This window comes from Amblyomma maculatum, chromosome 2, assembly GCF_055883805.1.
Source record: "Amblyomma maculatum isolate TAMU_Amacu chromosome 2, ASM5588380v1, whole genome shotgun sequence".
Classification (NCBI taxonomy): domain Eukaryota; kingdom Metazoa; phylum Arthropoda; class Arachnida; order Ixodida; family Ixodidae; genus Amblyomma; species Amblyomma maculatum.
The window spans coordinates 161,105,130-161,128,443 of record NC_139345.1 but is presented as its reverse complement, the minus strand read 5'-3'; the positions used below and the strand labels follow the sequence as shown (position 1 = coordinate 161,128,443).

Here is a 23,314-nt window from a genome sequence, read left to right as displayed (position 1 = left end):
TTTCACTAAGGGGCTCCATCTACAATCACATCGCCTAGCAAGTGAAGTTTGGTTTGGTTTGGTAAAACTTTACTTCCCACCGTAGGGGTCCTGGAGGACACTCGGATAGGCGCCAGGTGTAGAGGGCAGCTCCCACGTCGGCACAGAGAGCCCGAAGCTTTCCGCCGCCGTGCGGGCCTCCTGGACAGCCCGAAGCTGATCAAGTAGTGAAGCACTTTTTAAAACTTTGTCCCAACGTTCCTTGTTCTTGGCGTAGGCGTCGCTCGATGCACAACCGCACAGCATATGGTTTAAGTCTAAACGGTCACTGCACCGTTCACACTCATGTTGTCCGTCGTAGTCTGGGTCGATGTGCTGCATGCGCCAGGGGTTGGGGTATGAGTTCGTTTTGAGCAAGCGTAACGTGACTGATTGGCTGCGGGTTAATTTCATATCCGGGAAGAGAAATTCTCGTCTGCCTAGATAAAAGTGCTTAGTGAGCTCGTTGTACGTGAATAATTGATCTCTGTACTCGATATGTGGAGTAGCAGGGGAAACCGGAGGGACGCGGTCGATGAGTCCTCGCGCCGCCTTGTGTGCGATCTCATTGAGATTCCGCATGCCGCCCCCTAAGCTGCCCATATGTGCCGGGAACCATACGATGCAGTGATCGGTGATGTTACTTCCGCCTAAGATTCGTAGCGTCGTCTTGTCTATCCCGCCCTTGGCGAAAGCTCGAGTGGCTGCTCTAGAGTCGCTGTATAGAGTTGTGACGTCCGAGTCTTTTAGAGCTAGTGCTATCGCTGCTTGCTCAGCTACCTCTGGCTACTTGGTGTAAAGTGTGAGGGCGTTGCGCGTACGCCCGTGTCCGTCGACTACTGCTACCGAGTAGGCATGTTTTCCCGGTATTTACGCTGCATCCACGAAACCTGTCTGGTCGGGGAACTGTGCCGCGTCTGCAGCGAGGGCTTTGGCACGGGCGAGCCTTCTTCCTTGATTGTGGATCGGGTGTACGTTTCTTGGGAAGGGGGACACTTTGATTGCTTCTCGCACGACTTTAGGTAACTGCAGGAAGTTGTCGTTTTCTACTATGGCGTTCAGGCCGAGCTTAACGAGAATCTCTCTGCCCACTTTGGTGCTTGATAGGCGTGCAATCTGTGCCGTGTGCTGTGCCTCGATGATTTCGGCAAGGGTATTGTGCACTCCTAGCTGTAAGAGTAGTTATGTGGAGGCATTATTGGGGAGCCCCAACGCTGTCTTGAAAGCTCGGCGTATGTGTACTTCAAGCCTTCTCTGATGTTCCTTTTTCCAGTTGAGCATTGCAGCCACGTATGTGATGTGACAGAGTACAAAAGCATGGACCATTTGAATAGCGTTGTCCTCGCTCAGTCCCCTGTGCCTATTCATGATGCGCCGAAACATCCGAATCGCGTTTTCAATCTTGATCGTGATGCTGTCAAGCATCGCCCAGTTGGACCCGTTGCTTTGGATGATTAATCCTGGAATTCCTATTTTATCGACCGTGGGTATGCGATTTCCATCCCTGTCGTGTAACTCTATGCATGGTGTGTGGTGTCGGCGCCAGTCGTTGGACGGGCGCCCTGGTCTTGGGGGGTGGTAGATGAGTAGCTTGGATTTTCTAGAAGTGGGATAACTGAGAAGTCGAACGCTCGCCCTGAACTGGATTTCACTTTTGCGCCGTCTTTAAGGCTTTTAGGAGTGCGGTTACAGCAATTATCTCCTTCTTTAATTTCCCTTCAAACCAGAGGATACAGATTTTCTTGGGGGTGCCAAACTGTCTTTTTCGCACCATTGGTGCACATTAGTCGATCCATTTCTAAGTCAAAACCTCTCCCAATGTGCATACATCTAAAAAAATAGAAATATGTTAATGCAGGAAAAATTATTCACAAGCGATAAAAAACGTTTTGGACAGTAAGATCAAATAATCGCACATGGAGTAACAAGAAAGTGGTGGACAGATGAGAATGGGAGCAATGAAAGGCGGTTACTGAACAAAGCCAGTAGCAAGAGGTTCAGCTTGTATATGAATAGACAATAAAATTAAGGCCCATTATAAGGTGCATGCAGCAGTTACAGTAATGCAGTGGTAATTTTTTTTTCACTGCAGTGGTGGTTATACATATTACGGCCATCGCTCTTGATTCTTGGAACCCCAATGACAACTCCATCCAAGGAACTGAGCAGCAGTGGCATGTTATTTTCAACTGGCAAGGGAAAGAAAGTCCTACAACTGCATGCACATTTCCTGCTTTCTGTACTTTGACTGAAAGCGAATGAACAGTGTATTTTGTAAGAAGTCCGGCATTCCTAAGCATAGGCTACGAAATTTGTTTTTGATTGAAAAACTGCATTTTGTTGACTTCCATTTCATTAAGCATTTTCATTGACTTCTCAGTGATTAAAAATGCTGTTTGGGCTTGTTACCTCGCCCGCTACACTTAAAGTGGCAGCGACCAAATGAGGGACCACCGGCACCGACAAACCATGCGTCACCCGCGTATAGCCATTTCAAGCCGTCAAACCAAAAGCAGTCGACAGTTGTTTGTTACGCAGACTACATACCTTCAGGTGGTGATTCAACATACAGTTTCTGAGAGCATTTCGTTTAACAGGTCGATGGAACGTAGTCTTCGTATGACGGCAAGCGCGCCGAAAAAAGAACGGTCGCAGACCAGGCGGCAGCGGCAAGGATCATGAACGCAGATGTGTCGCACACCACCATGTTGGCTCGGCGAAGCTGGCTAGGCCTCTCGCAGATTGGCGGCACCGGAGAAGCAGCACGAAGCTTTCTGTGAACTTGCTGAGTTTGTGCACCATTATGTTCCAGAAGGCATCGGTAAATCAGTGCCTTGCATGAGGGTAAGCACGCGTGAAAAACCACAAGCAGATGCGACAAACGAGCCAGCAACGTTCATGACGTAGTCACCTGCTAGCACAGCGAAGAGTGAGCTTCCACCAGGCGGCGGCCAAGCGCCAAGACGCAAGGGAAAGTGTTTTTAAAACACCTTCATGCTGACCAGATCCTGTCTCTATAATAAGCATAATAATGTCAGTTTTACTTCTCAATTATTGGACAGTAGTAAAATGGGGAGTGTCCTCACCTTTACTTCTTATAAGCAGTTTCATAATTTCAGGGTAAAAGGTATAAAAGGTAACTTCAACCATTTAACATTCAGGCTTGTTTATGTTTACAGTGTAGTTAATACCACACTTCATTTATCTGCCGCGATGCAGTGTTACAATTATGGTACAAGCAAAGCCCCATTATCATTTAGAAATTCTGCTAACCTTTGAAGTTTGCCACCGTCGCACAACCTCCTCGCCTCTTTCGCGCCCTTTGCGTGAGGGGCAGTTCTCCTCCCGCTTTCCTGCTTGACGATTGGTCTCCCTGGAATTGCCGTTGGAAAGCGCCGATCCGGCATTTCGCTTGCATTTTTCTTTATCCTTTGCGCCACTTTCTCCTGGGCTCGGCTAGCGAATATTCCGCGCTGTGCTTTCTTTGCAATGTGCAAACGCTCTGCCATGCTGTTGCTCTTATAACTGCAGAAGGCAGGCTGAAGATACCCTAGTGAAAATATTGTGCGAGGCTCTGCGTGGTTATCTATGCGTGGTTATCGACCCGCACAGCGCGAGGTTGTGCGATGCGATGATGTGCGATGCGAGGATGTGCTACGCAAGGGTGTGCGATGCGAGGGCGTGCGATGCGAGGACGTGCGACGTGTGCACGGTGGGAGACCGTACGATGTGCTCACGGCGCGAACGCGTGCACACTGTGAGGACTTTTGTACCCGTGTGTGCACGGCAAAATTTGTGCATAGCTATCAACACTCAGAGTGCATGGATGCGGACACTCAGTGCAAAGAATGAGTGCACTCTGAAGGTGCAAGACATTAGTCTGATCTCAGACGAGAGACATTCGGCATGGGAATGCTACCATGCTATGGTGATAATCTGCATGGTTGCAAGGCTCCTACATCACACCTCATGTTTGTGTTGCGCACACTACTAATATGCCAGCTTTAGGCCTTGTGCAAGGCCTCAATCAGTGTCTGCTACAGTTATGACACAAAATGTTTTGCAGAAATGATGCTCTCCATGAGATGAGTCTCAAGTGCAAAGAATGCAAGCTTTCAAAAGATACATGTGGTCACCTGGATTGGCTTTATTGGCTGATACACCGTGGTCACAAAACGTCTGCTTTCGGTCCACCAGGTTCGAGCTTGTTTACAGGTTTCCTTCTTCAGCTGCTCTTGGCCTGTTCGATTCGAGCTTAGATACAGGTTTTCACTGTGCGCCGTCTGCAAAATGCAAAAAAAAGGCAGGACTATATTCTAAAATCCGAAGATTCAGCTCATGTCTTTACAAAACATTCTGAGAATAGGGTAAATAGGTGCTCTGTTAATAATTGATAACAATTCAAAAAGTTTCGATTCTGAACTACAGAAATCTGACGAACTGACACAAGAATACAGGCTGTTCAGCATCAGTCCATCGCAAAATCTAATACCTTAGTCGAACAGATATTTCAAGGGTCTTTGAACCATATCCTATCAATCAAAAACATTTGAACACTGCTTCATGGAAAACTACAATAACTAGAGTGAACAGAGCAGTGCAAAACTGGAGACTTACATGGCCTTTGAGAAATAGAAGTGTGCATTCTAGGATATGGCTTAGCACATAGGGCTAAGGAATAAAACCTAACCTGAAATGAAAGATTATGCAATCCTACATATATGATAATAGAAGGAAAACAAAATTGCACACAGAACAGTGCGAAAAGTATATCATCATTGCAACTTGTACAAAAACTGTTGATAACACATCTCCAAAAGTGCACGAGTATTACTTGAGCCCAGGAGCGAATTATCGATTGCAACAGCGGGGTACAAGAGCTTACAGTGAGATGATGGAATCTTTCAATGGTGATCGAGAATGCCATTTAGAAGTGGCACAACTCCCAAGTTTACTAAAAGCTTGGTTAGGATTCATGATGGCCCCTCAGCCTTCCTTCCAATAAGGTCTTGAGAAATACTCTAACCACCCGAGGCAGTGGAAACAGTGCATAGGGATCAGGTTAACTGATATTCACAAACATGCCTTGACTAACACCTTTACTCCAACCGGTCCTCGAGGCCCTTTTTTTTAAATGAAGCTCCACTTGAATTGCTCCTCGCGTATATGAGAAAACAGAGCACCTATAAGTGGCAATGACACTACTACGGGAACACCTAGACTTCCATTTTCAAACATAGGGCATCGCAGCTTTCACACACTGTGCAGACTTCATTCTACTGCATACCCAGTCTTTCATGAAAGTGGATACAATAAGGATTCACAGACCTACTCTCTGAAGCATTGGCTCTGAGAACCTCAATCTTACTCGAAAATACTGAAACATCGTTTCAAGTACGACCAAGACAAGCCTCCTAAGTTTCTGCGGCTGACGTTGAGCATGGATAACTATCGTCAGTTGCAGATTTCAATGCTGTAGTTGATCATCGCATTACGCTACTATGGTGTAGATCATCACCGGATACATTAGCAACATTTCAGAGCATGCCGAGTGCCAAGTTGCAGAAAGCATTTGATGGCTAACAGCAAATGAAGCATGTGAACCACTGTAGACAGTGGCGCAATCGTGGGGAATGTCATATTGTAAATAAGAAAACAGCGAGGTACCAAAGGTGCAGTTGTGCCATAGAACACCTGTGCTGCACGCATCAATGGCTTTCTGATTGCCTCAAATATACCTGTATGTCTAGATGCAGTGCTGAAGAGGGGGGTCAATTCTGTTTTTTTAGCTGTGGAGAGATATTTGCAGTTGGTGAAAGGCATGGCTTTTCAAGTGTGCTTACAATTATAGCTCCTAGCTTGCTTTGGAAACAGAAGCGGCATTTGCTTCTGGAAAGTCAAATTTGTTGGCTCGGGTGAATGCCCTATAACATGCTTCTTTGCACCTCACATGTGCTCAACACTCGCCGCTGAGTACTCAGAGGGCAAATATGCAACTAGGTCACTAGAGTTCACAGCAGTTCGAGCAGTTCTCAATGCCTAAATCCTGTTCTACATGAGCCATATGTCAGTGGCAGCGAATGTTGGTAGATCTGAATTGCTTTCAGCCATTTTTCACAGCTGCCTTGTTCATGCAGTCTGCAAAACATATTTTACTAGGCTGTGACTTTTTTTAACGTCCGAAAGCGACTCAGGCTATGAGAAATGCTGCAGTGGAGGACTTCAGAAATTTCAACCACCTGGAGTTCTTTAACGTGCACTGATGTCGCACCGAACACAGGCGCCTTGCTTTTAGTCTCCATCGAAAAGCGGCCGCCAAAGCCTGTGACTCTTAGGCAGCTTGTGGATGTTGTTCACAAGGACTTGACATTAGAAAATGAGCGTGTTATACGTAGTAGCATGCACTTTCCGGGCCAAATTTTGGCCTTATGACCCATTCGGTTGGGGGGACGAGAGCAGACGCGCCGAGCAGTACAGAGAAGTACAGGAGCACCTCCTGCACTTCCAAAAGACCTCCTCCTCTACCATTGGAAGCACTGATTCTACTCCTGCTCTACCACTGGAGGGCGCCCGCTTGTCTGAGAGCACTTTCGAAGTGCTCTCGAGGGCGCCTGCTCTCCCTCTCGAATTCGCCATTGTCCCCGTATGTCGCTTGTGCTACCTCAAGTGGAGAAATGTTTCTGAAGGGTAAGTCAGAGGAAATGCTGAAAAGCATTCAAGAACCTGAACTGAACCTTAAGTAGAGAAAAGACTGTTTTCTTCGCTTTATGGAGCTGAGGTAGCGTCGAGTGGAGACGTGTTTTTGAATTCGGCCACAAGGGTAAAATTTGAACTAACTATTCCACACGCAAAACACTCATGTCCTAATGTCAAGTCCTCTGAACATTCAGAAGCAAACTCGATATTCACAGGCTAACCGAACAAGTTTCCCAGGCTGCATGAAACGGCAGCTGTGAAAAACAGCTGAAAACGCCTAATGTCAGGCAAAATGTCGCTGCCGCTGTGATACTTTCATGTAGAACATGACATATGCATTGAGAAATGCTGTGAAATTTAGTGACCAAATTTGTTTATTAAGGTTTGGTTTGAAGTTGTTGCTACACTTGATCTTTGAGCTTGCAGGGCTCAGGGGTGAGGAAAGAAAATATGCGTGCTTCTTCGCTACATATACACCTAAACCAACAAATTCAACTTGCTGATTTCAGTTTCCAAACAAAGCTGGGAGCCACAATGGTCACTGCACTTGAAAAGCCATGCCTTCTGCCTACCGTGAATATCTCTCCACAGAACAAGTGAACCAACCGCTTTGACAGCACCATGTGTCCGAAGACATACATAGTACCCGCAAGCCATTGATGCCTGTAGCACAGATGTTGACATTGTTCACAAGGCTCAATCGCACTACTGGTCGCCCCAGCTTCCTTTACACGTACTTGCTAAGTCCAAAAATGGGAAGACTGCAAAAATGGGGGGAGGCAGCATTTGTGTACAAAAGAGGGAGGGGGCTGCTACTTTCAGGCAGTGTCTGATGCGTCCTAATCTAAACATCCTAAGCATAAACACATGCAGCAGCAAGCATGCAATGCATGTCTAAAGGTGTGCGTCGGTCGAGATATCTGCAGGCCGCCACCGAGCGTTCCTACTACGTCTCTATAGCCAACGCAAAATTGATCAGCATGGCCACCACCCAAGTTTCTCTGAGCACCATCGGAGCGCTGTTTAAGTTTTTTAATGCAAAACCATAACTAGCCCTTTTACCCGTAATTTCGTCCGTGACCGTTTTTGGCTAAGTTGGTTCCGAAAGAAGAGCAATCACGCCATTGTTGAACATAGAGCAGCTTGGTAACATAAGGCATGCGGCTGAGTTCAATAAGAAGGATCAGATAACATGACATTTGGGCAAAGCCTTTAACATCAAGTACACTGAGTGGCTGCCCTTAGCTGAGATCGAAAGCGAAGCCAGCAGAGCATCTATATCTACTGTGGCTGCATTAGCTGTAGATCGCTGCCTACACGAAACGCAGTACACCAACTGTTTTCGCAGCCAGCGACACCTACTATTGCTCGGCCAAAGTCTTCTTTGAATGATTTCCTGTTTAGCCAATGATGCCGATGGTGCTAGTGTGTCCTCTGATAGAGATGCTCGAAATTATATTGCGGCTGCTGATTCCTCGGTGCCGGTTCCGCAAAAGCCATTCTTTGCAAGCAAAAGCCCCTTATCGGAAGATTTAGGGCAGTGATCGTGCAATCAGAAAGTTTGGTCAAAATCTGAAGTCTTCTAGAAAATCTGAAGACTTGGCTCCAGGTATGTACGCAACATGCCTTCCCCACAAGTGTGTCCTTGTCTGTGGAAGCCACCAAGCAGAGCAAACTTGCCGTTAGCCCTCAAATGTCTACCGTAGCTCAGCACTAAGTAGGTTCTGAAACATTGTTCATATACAGTGACAACTTAAAATGTGCAGCACCACAGAAGTTTCTGTATGTGATGATCATTTACAGCACTGGAGTTAGTGATAGACCATTATTATGCATACTTGGTGTCAGAAGCTGAGATGTCAGGAGGGATGCCAAAGACATACCTAGAAAAAATGATGTGCCAGACTAACCCAGGCAGCACAAAGCATTGGGCCAATGTTGTAAGTACGACGGCAAGCAGTGGCCCTACATTGGGCCAGCCTAACCAGCATGCTCCCAACATAGGACATGCCAGTCAGCACAATGTCCAACAATGGCCCATTCTAGCCAGTGCTCTCCCAGTGCTGGCGCTGCCAGTAGCCAACACTGGCTAGCTTGGGCCAGGATGTACAGTGAGTTCCCGATATTGGCACTGCCGTACATACAGAATGTCTATGTTGGACCGAGATTGCCGTTGTTCCTCCAATAATGGTCGCACGGGTTTTAAAACTGGCTATAATGGGCCAAGCTGTCCTGCCTTCCTCCGTCATTGGGTTTTCCGTTTTTTAAAACTGGCTACAATGGACCAAGTTGTCCTGTGTTATTCCGGCATTGGATGTTCCGGTTTTTAAACAAGGCTACAATGGACAATGTTATCCTCTGTTCTTCCAGTATTGGATGTTCAGTTTTTTAAAGATGGCTACAATGGACCAAGTTGTCCTGTGTTCCGCCGTCGTTGGCCGTTCCTTTTTTAAAACTGGCTACAATGGACCATGTTGTCCAGTGTTCTTCCGGCGTTGCCCGTTCAGTTTTTAAAACTGGCTACAATGGGCCAAGGTGTCCTGTGTTCTTCCGACGTTGACTGTTCCGTTGTTTTAAACTGGCTGTAATGGACCATTGCAATTTGTCTTGTGTTTTTCCAGTATTAGCTATCCCTGTATGAAAACTGCCCACGATGGACCACTTTTTCCCCTGATCTCGCAAATGTCATTGCCATCCTAAAAACGCAGCTTTAATGGGCTGCCGAAGTGAATATTTTCCGTTGACCATTCAATCAAAACAAATTCTTCATTTTTATGGTTGAATACACGTGCGCTGGACGCCAAACCGCGGCATTTAATTCCGACAACATTTCAGCCGATCGTTCGGACCTCACCAAGTACCACGTACGGGACGACAATTACTATAACGCATTCAAGCACGTACCGCTGCAACTGTCTGGATTCGTCATATGCGGCGCACCTTTGGGGGTCAGCTATACGTGTTTATGGTTTTAGCCTATTGGCATGCATGCAGATTTCGTCGCAGGCGCATACGTTTGTCGCACAATTATATCTAATGATAGCACGACCGTGCGACCACATATGTATACCCCAGACCGGCTAGCACTCACGACCCAATATACCTGTATTGGACGCCGATTACAACCCTGCATCTATACGTAACCTATAGTACAAATCCAGTTGTCAGTGAGAACGCGCATAAAAACGAAATCGTGTCGCCATAGCATGTTCATGTGACATTAAATTAGTGATTAGAAGGTAGCTTTTTCATTGCCGAGAAGGAAAACGTTGCCTCAAGTTGAAGGAACAAATGACCATTTTCTCAGCGATGTTTTTGTTCTAGTGCTTTTGTATTATCCATAAGGAACTACGCGCAGCATCGTCTGTTTACCTGGAGAAAGGACCGAATACGATGTGTGTACTTTCTAGACGCTATCACTGGAAAATGAAAAGCCGGAAGACTCGCGAGGTTACCATTTTAGTTTTGGGCATTCACACGGTGGTAAAAAAAAATGACAGTTTTTCGTGCAGACTGCGAGCATGAAGGCCCCGGTACATTTATATGGCGCACAACATATATATCGCCAATAAACAAAAAAAAATAGTTTTTTCCGCCCATTAGTTTCCGCCCATTAGTAGTAGTTTGACCATTCCAACCGCGCAAGGTGATGGCAAAGGAATAAAAAAAAACTGTACAGGAATGAAAATAATGTGCGCTGTCGAGTCATTCGAAAAAACGAATGCAGCCTACAAACACTGTTTTAATGAGGCAGTTTTCCATGCCCTTTCCAATTCTTTCATTCTACTAAAATGATTTGGAATACGTTGCTTGCTCATTGAACGTTATCGTCTTTTTGTGCAATCCGCGTTAAAGTGAAGGTGATTGCGGAAAACGTCTGTGTATTGCCTTATGCCACAGCGCTTCAGGACCTCGACGCGCACAAAATTGATTCTGAATCATTCATTGCTGTGTCTGTCACCGTCGATTTGCGAAGTCGAGACAAAACATGAGCGAAGAAATATTGTTACAGCTGGAGAATGATGAGGACGAAGTGGCGCGCTCGTTTGTGGAAGATTAAGAAAAAGAACTGCGTCGAATGGGCGGCCCTCGTAGCCTGGCTCCTTGGCTGTTCCTCAATGTATATATCTTTAATCCTCTTGTGTAGATATATTTCTCCCTGTTACAAAATTATATGCCAAAATTTAAAAACCTTGAACAATTCACAAATTCCGTAGAATGTTCAGAACAGCGCGGTGCGCTATAATTGGACAAAGGCTTTATCGATGTGGCCATAATTACTTGCGCAACAAAATTATGCAAGGTGTTTTAATGGTTTTGAAAGCTGAGGTAGTGTAGAATAGGTGGAAAAAGTTTAAACAATGTGAAAACTGTTTTTGTTTTCCTAAAAATTTTCAATGTTCGCTGTTTTCTGTAAATTAGCGCGATCGTATCTCTGTATCCAAATGTAATAAAAATATGAGCTTTAGCTGTTTGCGGATAATTATGCTGAGAACATATTGTGGAATTATTGCTGCTCTACCATGAACCTTTTCTGAAATAAAGGCCTGCAAATTAGGAAAATTTTCGTTTCCTGGGCCGATGTTTAGAATTTTTATAAAAACATCTACTCATACCCGAAAAGCGAACATTAACTGAATACAAATAAAAACATGTATATATTTAGTCGGATAATTTTCAGCTAGCTAACTTGAGCATAATTTGTATAATCTATAACCAAAGTTGGCCAGAATAGAAGAGAAGCTCGGAACTCCACCTCTTTGACATTATTAATCAGTCATCACGCAACAGTATATAACATTTTGAAGTAAATATAAAAGGTCGAACGACCATCCTTTGTTCGATCATAGGTGGCGAAAGGGAGGGGACGCGCGCATTTGTCGATGCACCAGCTGTATGGATTTACGCAAGAATGTGGATGGTAGATGGAGAGGCTTTCTATTTTTTTAGAAAATGTTTGTCCGTGGTTGGCTTGAAGAAACAATGCGTTTGCGAACACACAAAACAAAACTATTTATTAGAACTCGACTCGAGCGGTGCGCGCTGGCGGCCGCTCATCGGCACGGTCCGAAGTTACGGCTGGCCGGTGCAAGCAGAAGAGGGCTGGGTAAAGGACGAATGGAATGTTGAGAGGGTCGTTGGTCCTTCGTTCCCACGCGCAGCCCTTGCGAACACAACACCGCGGCGGGAATCACGCGCTGGTTGAGCGGGTCGTTGTTCCCCCTCGCCTACGCGTCTACGTGCAAGACACAACAGACAGCATCCCCAGCTGCGCTGCTGTGCGGCCTCCTCCCGAAGCGTTCATTTCAGAGCTTGTTGGAGACGCTACAAGACTTGTGACAGCTTCTTAAACCTTTCTTTAATTTCTTCCCTCATTATTTTCTTTTTCATTGTGCTGTGCATAATTTTCTCTTGCGCCTATACATGTCCATGTGCTCCGGTTGGTGCTTGCTACATATCAGTGAATAGCTGAGCTGTGAAATGTCGCCGGAGTACGGATTACAGCAACGGCGGGATACCATCGGCATTATCAGACTCAGTGAACGCCGTCATCTTAGACCGTGAGTATATATCTTTGCAGCATGCCATTGCTTCGTAATTGGTTCTATATAATCTCCTACCAGTCCCAAATGTTCTCTTTCCTTATTCTCCTCGAAACAACTGCGCGAAGCATGACTTCAAGAACTAAGCGAATTTTCGTCCGGGTTACATGCAAGCAATAAGTGCGTGGACTTATTTGCTGGCTGCGATATGAATAGCATTTGCGCCGAAAATAGAGGAGCCGTGCGTAACAGGTGTGTATGCCACTAACACGTGACAGAACACTGCAGGCAGCCATTTGCGCAGTTTTTTGACTGTGCAGCGCGCCGCAATCAGTTAGTAACCAGATACTATGCGCCCGGCTTTGTACATATATTTTGGACAGCCTCTCTTCTGCGCGCAGGAAGCCATGTTCACACAGTTTTTGGATTTTGTTAAGAGTTAAGGGCAGTTTTGTTTTCAGATGTACAGACGAAGTTTTGAAAACTGTTCGTGCCGTCTGTGCAAGCGAATTTTACAGTGGGGCAGACATGTGCGTGATGCCGCTTGATGACTAGGCTATAATTAAGTCATAATGAACCTCCACTTTTATAATGGTTAATATCATATTGAGGAATTGAAAGCCGTGAACAGCGCAAGTGAGCCCCTTTTCAAAATTTCCTTAATCGACGCCCCCCTTCTGAGCACGTGCATTCAGGTGAGGGCGTTATCAGAAAGCGGCGACAATAGGAGAGCGATTTCGCAGACGCGCTTCGAGGGCGGGGGAAAATAACAATACAAGCAAAAAGGCACATCAGCCGTGTGTGCACTGCGTCCCTGTCACTGCAAAGTAAACAACGTGCACGCGGGGCACAATGTACAAAACATTGACGGCCGGTATGAGGCAACCATATCATCCGAAATATTGCTCGCGAAGCGCTCGATGACGGCGCGCACTTTCAGGCGAAATGGGACAGGACGTCAGGTCCGCCTGTTCGGCAATTACAGCTCTTTGTACCTCACGTGCCGTACCGTATGCATGAAGTGCACGCCATAGCCATCGTGCAAGAATGTTGAAACCGAAGCAGCGATCCACGTATTCTAATTCTATAGGAAATCATTTGGGAGTAGAAAAGAGCAACTTAATATGATGTGCATGGTTCTTTAATGAACGATATGTATAAATGGACGGTTGAATAGTTACAGTAATGGAGTGTTCCGCTAGAATTGTTTACGGCCGTGACCGCAGTAAACATTACTCATATTGCTCTTAGCTTTAAGCTCTGGCATTGATAAGCCTATCTAAAGAACCGACTGGCAGTGACAGGTTGTTTACAGCTGTTGATCAAAAGGTAGGCCATCATGCTATTATTGCAGGCATATTTGCTTCTTTTTGTACCTCTGTTTACTAAAACTTAATTTTGTTCCCCATTCCTAGGGACGCTGCACCTCTTACAACACTCACTGTTCAGTCGCTTTTATTCAAGTATACAAAAAGGAGGAAATGCGCATGTCTTTCCGTTAACAGCTGCAAATAACACGCCACTGCTCCTCGGTACTTTGGATGAAGTTTTCAATGGGGTTACCTGAGATGCCTAGCGATTGCTGTAATAGTTATACCAATCACTGCAGTGAAACAGAAAGGTAACACTGCATCACTTTAACTGCTACATGCACCTATAAACGTGCCTTAATTTATTGCCTATTCTTATAGACGCAGGACCTCTTACTATAGGCTTTGTTCAGTAAGCAACCGTCTTTCATTGCTTCAATTTCTATCTCTCCACCACTTTCTTGTTGCTCTGGGTGTGATCATTTGATTTCATTGTTCAAATCATATTGTTTTATCATGTGTGAATGATTTAGCCTGCACATACATGCTTTCATTTTTTTAGATGCGCATCGGGAGCGTTTTCTACGTAGAAGTGGATCGATTGAGTTGTATCACTGGTGCGAAAACCGACAACCCCCAGAAGATATGTGTCCTGTGGTTGGAAGGGCAATAAAGAAGAAGAAAATCAGCGGAAAAGCCTGCCTAAAAAAAGGTAGCACTGCATCACTGTAACTGTTGCATGCACCTTTAAATATGCCCTTTTGTGATGTTTCAGCTACAAATAATGTATGACAGTTGTGACAATATAGGTAGCTTTAGGTATAACATATCGCGCGAAAATCTTTAATATATGCGATGATATTTTTATTCACCGCATTGGCTAAACCAGCCTGTTGAAGAGACGAAATGAAAACAAATATGGATGTCTTCGGACAGGAACAGTAATCGTGGTGCCATGACCATTTTTTTAATTAAATTTTCATATGTCGTGGGCTAATGTCTCGACACAAAGGAATGACCCTTAGGTTGCCAGATGCGGCGTAGTATTCTCGAAAAAAAAAAACGCCTATCACTAAAAGTTGCACGTTTGGAGGACGGCTGGTTGCGTAAAATTTTGTCATCCACTGTTTTTTACTCACCGCATTTGGGTAACGTTTACTTGTATAAGAAGTATTAAAAATGTGTTTCATTGATGCAGTTGATTTAGTAAAAAATCGCAAACTTTGCTTCAAGAACAACGCGCTACAAAAATGTTAATGTTCAACCTTACATACTGGCGTGACGCATTGCGTTGTTTGCACTAAAATATTCTGTGTTTATTACGCAGGTCATATTGTTAATTTAAGGCAGAATTTGGAGCTCTAAGCTGCTATGTGTGTTCTCTGTAACGCCACCAAAAGTATTATGCTGGAAAGCGATTTGCTTAAGATTGTAATTATAAAAATTACACATTGAAAAATCATCTTCAAAAATATAGTATTGTTAGTGGTGGTGAAAGCTGACAAATGGAATAATATATTAATAACCTAGATTGAATACTATTGCACCTAGCAATAAAAAAGAATGCAGGACAGAGAAAAAGTTCAGCCTTCACTTGGGTTCTGCCATGAAATCGACAGAAATAGTGAATTAATACCATTTTAAGCTATATTAAGTATTTGTCCTAGAAGCAGAAAAACGGTGTTAAGCGCTGACAATGTTTTAAATTTTACTTAAGGTAAAATGTAACTAAATTAAGCAAATACTAAATTGAAGTTTTGATGCCTATTCCATAAGGGGGAGCCATATAAGCACATCTATAGAACAAAAACAAGCATTTTTATATTTCTAATATTACATTTTGCAGAATTCAATATATTTACTGACTCAAATTAACAAAGTACTTTGCATTGTTTCCACAGATTTTGATAAAAATTGATGTTGCGGCCGTTTCTTCAATTCTAATCAGTTTTCCTTATTTTACCATTTTCTTACTTTTGTCCAATTTCAAAATAATATGCAGATACACACACAAATCTAGAGCTTCAAATTTTTTCAGAAATAAAGAATGGAACCTAGATAATGTATAAAAATAGTTTCTGTGGCAAGATATTATTGGATCTTGCAAGAATGCAGGCTGAGTTTGGCCATTATCAGCACAAGCACTCAGTTTAATATTTAATGTTATATTTTTAAACAGTATAGCGCAACACTTTTTAGTCCGTGATATTTTTGAGGTACTGAAGATTTTTGAGAGGGATTTGAATGAAAATCGAAGATGATCTTTTTTTAATTGCAGCAAATTTGCCCTTTACTGCTGTTTTCGAATTCTGAGCAATTTTGATGCGTTGTGGAGAACACACCTAGTGGTCTGGAGCTCCAGATACTGCCTGGAATTAAGAACATGCGTCAGGAAGTGAAAACATATTTAGTGCAACCAACCTAATGCATCATATGCCAGTACATAAGGTTAAAAATGAATATTATTTTTGCAGCATATCGCTCCTGAAGCAAAGTTTGTGATTTTTTAATAACACAACTGCAAAAACAAAATAGGTTTCTAATAGTGTTTGTAAATATAAAACCTGCATATATTTAGTGAGTAAAAAAGAGCAGATGACAAAATCATGGCATCCAAACTTGCAACATTTTGAAATGGCAAAAACAGCGTTTTCTACCTCTAGAGATATACCATACAATTGTTTTTTTTTTTCGAGGAAACTACGCGTATCTTGAAAAACTAAAGTTAATTCTTTTGTGCCTAGATACTTGCCCACCACATATAAGAATTTCATTGGAAACGAAAGATGGCCATGGGACCTCGATTATGTTTCTTATCTAAGGCACCCATAATACGCTGTGAGAAAGTCAATATCAAGGGCTTTTTTTAATATTCCATATTTCGAACGGTTGTGCCATCTAAGAAAATTAGAAAGCTAGGCACACCTTAGGTGTAGCCAGCCCTCACTTTCTGTTACAGCTGCATTTGCTAAGCTGAATTAATGCGTTGATTACTTTATTTTAGCCACGAATATAGCGCTAGTACGTGTCAATTTTAAAGAAAGGCCGCAGTGACGCGATTCCTGTAGAATTTGTAAGTGAAATCTGTAAACCTTACAAATCTACCCATATATATGATCTCTTGCAGGTTTTATTCAAGCTACATTACACCTACTGCGCCCCATAGCTTGAGCCAAGGGTTATAAATAAACCATTAGAAACAGACGATGGAAACCGGTGGTGCATTGCTGGCGGCCACTTAGGACAGCGCAGAAAATTTTTATTTTGTACGTGGGGAAGTGAGGTTATTCGCTTCAAGTACTAAATATTCACTTTAGACAATAAATAGGACTTACAGAGTCGGTGAGCACGTTCGGAAACCCCTGTTTCAATATTTGCGGTTAGAAACCTCATGTGTACCTTTTTTTCCAGCTGTAGATAAATTCCGGGTTATGTAGATACCGAAACCGTTACCAGCCCATTCGCGCACCTCAACTGTGCTGCTCACAACATGATTTTGAGCGGACAAAACAACCTGCCGCTAAGATTGCTAGCCCCATGCATGAGTAAGGGTGATATGCTGGCGATGGTTGCTTCGCGTCGGCCCTTTGGCGCACATGAAGGCTCGAGTTACAATGAGCGCGCCGAACTTTGCAATGCGGATAATGACTACAAAGCGGTAAGGATATAAATGAGTTTAACAGTATTTTTCAGCTGTAAAATACAAATACAGTCTTGTTGGACGATGTGCTGGCGCGGACGAAGAAACCATAGGCAACTTGTAGGTCTAACGCTACACAGGGCTGTCGAGCCAAGCCAAGTCCTCAATTGTATTGTCCGGGAATCAGATTTCTGTATTTTCATGGTTTCCTATTGTATCTGGCGTTCAAAATGCAGACGTGAGGGTTCTTTATCACAAATAATCAAACGTGGATTGTGCCGGTACTCTTCAAAGTAGCAACACCATTTATCGTGTAAGTCATTAATCAGTAATTTAGGCAAATAATGTCAATAAGGATTCCAAACAAAACCTTTTCTGTGGCGCTCAAGGTAGCTTCCAGCAATATATATCTGGTTTCCTTTGCCTGTCTCCGAAATGTTTTTTTTTATCCCTTGGATCAAATTTGCTTGGACAAGCAGTATATGTGTAAAAACGATGCACCTGTGAGCTACCCGTTTAAGTGAGCTCCCGTTTAAGTGAACTACCCACAAAACCAGTCAAAAGCGTATATCAGCTAACCAGCGGCCAGTGCAGCAGTCGTGGGCTTAGATCGCTTGTGTATATTATATCTAGCCATTTAAAAAAAAAATGAAAATGGTCGCCGAACATTCTCTTGGTAACGATTATTAGTATAAACTGTTTGCACATCGCAGAAAGCGTAGGAGCGGCAAAAAACTAGCGCGCCAGTCATATGCGGAGACAGCCGATAATCAAGCACTAATTCCTAGTGTGGGATGAAACACTGGCTGTCTCAGCCGTATTGCTGTGGAGGCGATCAAAATGCAACAGGGCACATGCTATGCAATGTATATGCGTCTTTCATCCTAATAAACCCAAGGCAGCTCAAACTAGTCTGGAACTCATCAGTATAGTGTTTCTCATTGACCATAAATTTCGGTACATGAATCCTGGAATTTTCTACATCTTCCTAAAATAATGCGCGCGATTTTATATGCCTCGTAATAGTGTTGTAAATTTTGTTTCCTCATTGTTATTGTGCAGGTGCCATTTGCGAAAAAGTTGGGGTGGACGATTTGGAGGCACACGCATTTATTCGCAGGTGGCTGCCTGGTTCCTGTGACAGGGGGGGTGGAAGAAAAAGGCGTTATGCTGAAACCTCCCCTGGCGAACCAGGCATGCCACCTGTGAATGCAATTGCAGGGTCAGCCCCCTCACTATGCCTATGAGTGTGCCCTCCAGCTCCCTGGCCCCTTCCACTTCCCGAGAGCCCGCCCTGCCCTGACCAACCCTGCCACTGCCCCGCTAACTGCTGCTGTGTGTGCCCTCAGCGCTGGCTAGTAACAACTGCCGTCTATAGTAACAATTGCAATAGATATTATCTTTTTGTGAACCATGCCCTTGTTTTGTGAATATCTACTGGTTGCTCATGAGCAACAATTTGAATTTATATGGCCACTCCTATTTGAAAGGCCATTATTGTCCCAGCAAGTTCGATGTGCTGTCACGAATATGGCTAGAATGAAAAAGGCTGCATTTTATGGCCTGCACAGGCAGTGCCACAAAATGTGTAATCTTGACATCATCAATGGCACATGAATGGAGTAGCCGGTGTACCCATAAACCATTGGATTAATATTGGTATCGACAATATGCGGCATGAATGGAGTAGCCAGTGCACCTGCAATGGCTAACCATTGGTATGATATTGGCATTGACAATGGGCCATCAATGGAATAGCTGGTATTAAACAAATATTGGTAATTCAATGATGGTATAATGCTGGACAGTATTGGCAAGAATCATGGTGCATGAATGGAAAGTCTAATATTGTGCCTACATTGGTGGCTCCAGCTTGGTTGAACACTGGACCAATCTTGGAGCGAAAGATGGGCCAAGATTGGAGAATGTAGTAAAATGCCCAAATGCCAATATCAGTCCAATATTGATGCCATTCTTTTCCAGTGATGAACCATTGTTGGACCAATGCTGGTGTGCTGCTTGGGAAGGTACCCAGGGTTTACCTGGGCTGTCACTCAGCCAATGCTTCACAGAATAGATCTGTGCATACTCACTGTATCCACTTTAGTAAAAAGCTTGTAAACCCGCATATGAAAGCCCACAGAGAGAGCAAATGATAAGATGTCAAGTGTTTACAAGTTGAGTGCCAGTCTATGAGCCCTCAAGGTCACATAAATGCCAATAAATGAAAAGCAGGCATTCAGGGCTGCGTGGAGTTGAAGTGAATGTATTCTTACGAAGTGAAGATTTCCTGTCACTATATTCAATCTCACAAGCTGTCTGCTGGACCTGGCCCATTCGAGATCATATAGATTATAGTAGGTAATTGTGCTCTTGAGTGCCTTTCACCCCTTGAATTGGCCAGGGTGAAAGTAGGAGCACAATGACCTACTAGGACCCTTTGCACAACTCAATGCGTCACCTATCTTATATAGCAAAATCCTTGTGGGAGAATATTTTTGCACGTCATGGGTGCACAGTCACGTGACACATGGGTGACGTAGCCTATATGTCACATACACATATCTCCTAGATTTTGTTTTTACGGAGGCATGCTGCTCCGTCAAAAGATGTGATGCGCGGGAGTGTAGTGCGACCCGATTCTGTGCATTTGCAATTTTTTGTTTTCGTTCTGTTTCTTCCGATAGTTTGGTGGGGCTACTGGTATGCAATGCAATGCGGGGATTCTGGAGTCGTGAGTCGTGAGTCTGCTTTTTCGCAGCATGCCACAGGGATGGTGCGTTTGCTTTCTGCAGTCTAAAAAAAATGTGCAAGAGTACGTGCCGTTTGCGGGGCTGGATATATATTGAGTACCAGAGTGCGAGTTATTTGCGCACACGCACGCCCATACGCGCCCATACACAAGCAGTTTTGTAGTGGCGCAAAAAAAAGAGTAATTCTGTCAAGAGAGAGCATCTTCTAAAGGGCACGTAAACTTTGACGTTTGGATTAAGCAATGGAATTATGCAAGATGTTTCACATAAGGTTTGCTTTATGGGGTTTAATGCCCCAAACCGACTCAGGCTTGCATCACATGAGAGGCTTAACACAAGGTACAAAATAGGCCCACATGCGGACACAGAAGCAGTCAAACCTTCGGTGCTACAAAAAAAAAGGAAGCGTGCATACTACTCTGTGCTTTGCCGAGGCAGCTCCAAGCCATCACTCACTTGAAACCATGCTGCCTGTATTGGCCTGCCCCCTCCCCCCCCCCCCCCCGATTTTTTCATTTTTTCCGCACTGCTAAGTAAAAAAAAGCAAGCGTGGATACTGCTCTGTGCTTTGCCGAGGCAGCTCCAAGCCATCACTCACTTGAAACCGTGCCGCATGCGTTGGCCAGCCTGCTCCTCCCCCCCCCCTTCGATTCTTTCATCCTTTGCGCACTGCTAAATAAAAAGAAGAAAGCATGCATGCTGCTGTGCGCTTAGCTCGCAGGACAGCTAGATTCCCCTCCCATTACCTCCACTCCCCCTTCCCACCCGCCACTCGTTTTAAAGGACGGCCAACATCCCACCACCCTTGCGTCCTACCCGCGCTGACCAGGCAGCCCTTTTCTCACTCTCTCCCAGTACAATGACAAAAAACCATGCAGGACATGCAGGAGTGACATAGTCACGTCACTTCTGTTTCAATGAGGTTTGAGTTGCTTTGGCCTGAGCTGCAGTATAGGGAGCGCTCAAAATTTGATTGCTTCTGTGCGCAGCGCGTTAGAGCACAGGGCTCGATCAGCCTCCTTTGTACCTTAAGTTAAACCCATTGTGTGAAACGAGAGGCCGGAAAATTTTTGGTTCATACGCTAAGCCACATCTTTTATGAATTTACAGCTTAATTTCAAACACCAACGTTTATGTGCCCTTAGAAGATGCTCTCAGCCTTGACAATTATTTTTGTGCCACTGCAAAACAGCATAGGTGTGGCGTGCGTGTGTGCAAGTAACTCACGCACTACCTTTGGATGTTTTCATTACAATGAGGAAGACAAATGCACAATCCCTGCAGCGCACTCTGCAGAAGCAGACTCTTGACTCCGTGTCCTTGCATTGCTCGAATACCAGCACACCCGCTAAACCACCGGAAGAAAAAGAATGAAAGCTAAGCAAAAGATTGCAAACGCACAGAATCGACGCTCACTCTACATTCACCTGCATCATTCCTTTTGACTGAGCAGCGCTTCTCTCAAGGAAAAAAAGAATGCAAACTCCACAAGATATGTGTACGTAACATATAGGCTATGTCACTGATGCATTACGCAATTGTGCACTGAAGACATGCAAAAATATCCTCCCAATGCCCTTTGGGGTAGAAGTTACGTGCAATGCTAAATAGTTTTATATAAAACCTCATGTTATGCACGAATCTGACGAGGAGCATGCCTTCACTATTGAAAACCAGGAAGGGTGGAAGTGGGGGGGGGGGGGTTATGAATTTTGTTACTGAGTGCAGCAGGTAATGGATGTGGTCATTGTCACAAGAAATGTCTCCTGGCAGCCGCCTATTTCTGCCCCCAAAACAGGTTTGGCCGCCACAGTGAAGGGGTTTACGCTGAGCAGAGAAGCATTGCAGAAATATTCTGCCAGAAAAACCCCATACTTCATTCATGGTCTATGATTACATATGGCATAGTATTATCAATAACACTCCCCTCTATTCTCTTTTCACTTAACATACAAAATGTATTCGCCCTGAGTTTAGCTACCAAAAAAGTGCAGGGGGTGCTTTCAGAGAGGAAATTTGTCGGAGCTGATTTATAAGAAAGCAGCCATCAACAGGTCTAGTTGAAGACAGGAAGACCAGAAAAATAACCCTCCAGAAAGGTCTTCAAGAAGTTCCAATTTGAGAAAAATATATTCACAGCAGTTTTGCATAAATGTTGTGTGAAATTTAGGGAAACAAAGACAGACATGCTGAAAAAAGGAAAAATTAAATAGGGACAAGAGAGGTTGCAACTGCGAAAAGAAGGTCACCTGTAACCCTGGTCTGGACGCATGCCAGGCTGTCACTTTGGGTTTATATTATATAGGCTCATGTTCTCTTCGTTTGTTCCCTCTGAAGTGCACTTTTAGTTTTCGTGTAGGCTCGCTTTTAGAGAAAAACCATGGAATGTTTTCGAGAATTTTAAGAAGAAAATAATTTCAGGAGTTCCAAAGCTCATTTAAATAGTTCCTGAAAACCAAGGGTACTCAATGATATCAAAGGCCTGTGTGAACCACACTCCATGGTCATCATATTGAAGGGAATGGCTTACTACCCCAGCCGCTGGGGCCTGCGCCCAATAAAGTATGGATGCATCATGTAGAACTTAAGAAATCAGCTGGCAATGACATCTGTTTTAAAACTTATGGCTTTTCCTATCTTAAAGAAAGCTCGTATTTTCAGTAAATAGCACTTTAGTGGATAGAATGCAGTAATTTATGATAAAAAACAGCTTCAGCTTGTCCTCAATGTCCTTTTATTATCCTAAAGCTGAACATGAGCTATGAGAGAGATCATGAAGGAGGGCTCCGGGTTACTTTCCAGAGCCCTCTTCCACAAACGTTCTTCAAGCTATGCAGTGGCACCAAATGTGGGCAAATTTGTATTTTGCCTCTATCAACATGCCACAGGCACCATTCCACTCCACATTCTCAAACTCAACATCCAAATGTCATAGCCAGTAAGCAACGGCAGCAAGCAAAGAAAACACTGAAGAAACCTAAATGTCAAAATAAATATGAGGGGTCACAAATGCAAGTGGGTTAGGCAAATAAAAAACTACGCATGCTGAAAGATGTCTTCAGTGCTTACAACAATGTCCTGCTTCTTGCCCACCACAGCACAGCACAATTCCGGCAAAGGGTATGGAGCTTGAAGGAGCCATTGCTTGCGAAGCCACAATGAACAAATTAGTGAAAACGTAATATAGTGCAACACGTACATGCAGAGGCTTTGTGAGCAAGAAATAAAGGCACAGAGTAGGAACACCACAATACTGTTTTTTTTTTCCTTGAAATTATGCACGACATGCTGGTGCAGGTCACTGCATGAAATATGCCTCTGCCTGCTAAATAATTTTAAATTATTATAATTTTT

The 23,314-nt window shown here is 44.1% G+C and overlaps 1 long non-coding RNA gene across 1 annotated transcript; it reads left to right on the top strand.

Annotated features, from left to right (window-relative positions):
• Positions 1-12,000: 12,000 nt before the first annotated feature.
• On the top strand, positions 12,001-18,589 carry LOC146200311 (uncharacterized). The gene is made up of 3 exons (XR_014705219.1): positions 12,001-12,275; positions 14,130-14,279; positions 18,270-18,589. It is a non-coding gene; the product is annotated as an uncharacterized LOC146200311 (long non-coding RNA).
• Positions 18,590-23,314: the final 4,725 nt, after the last annotated feature.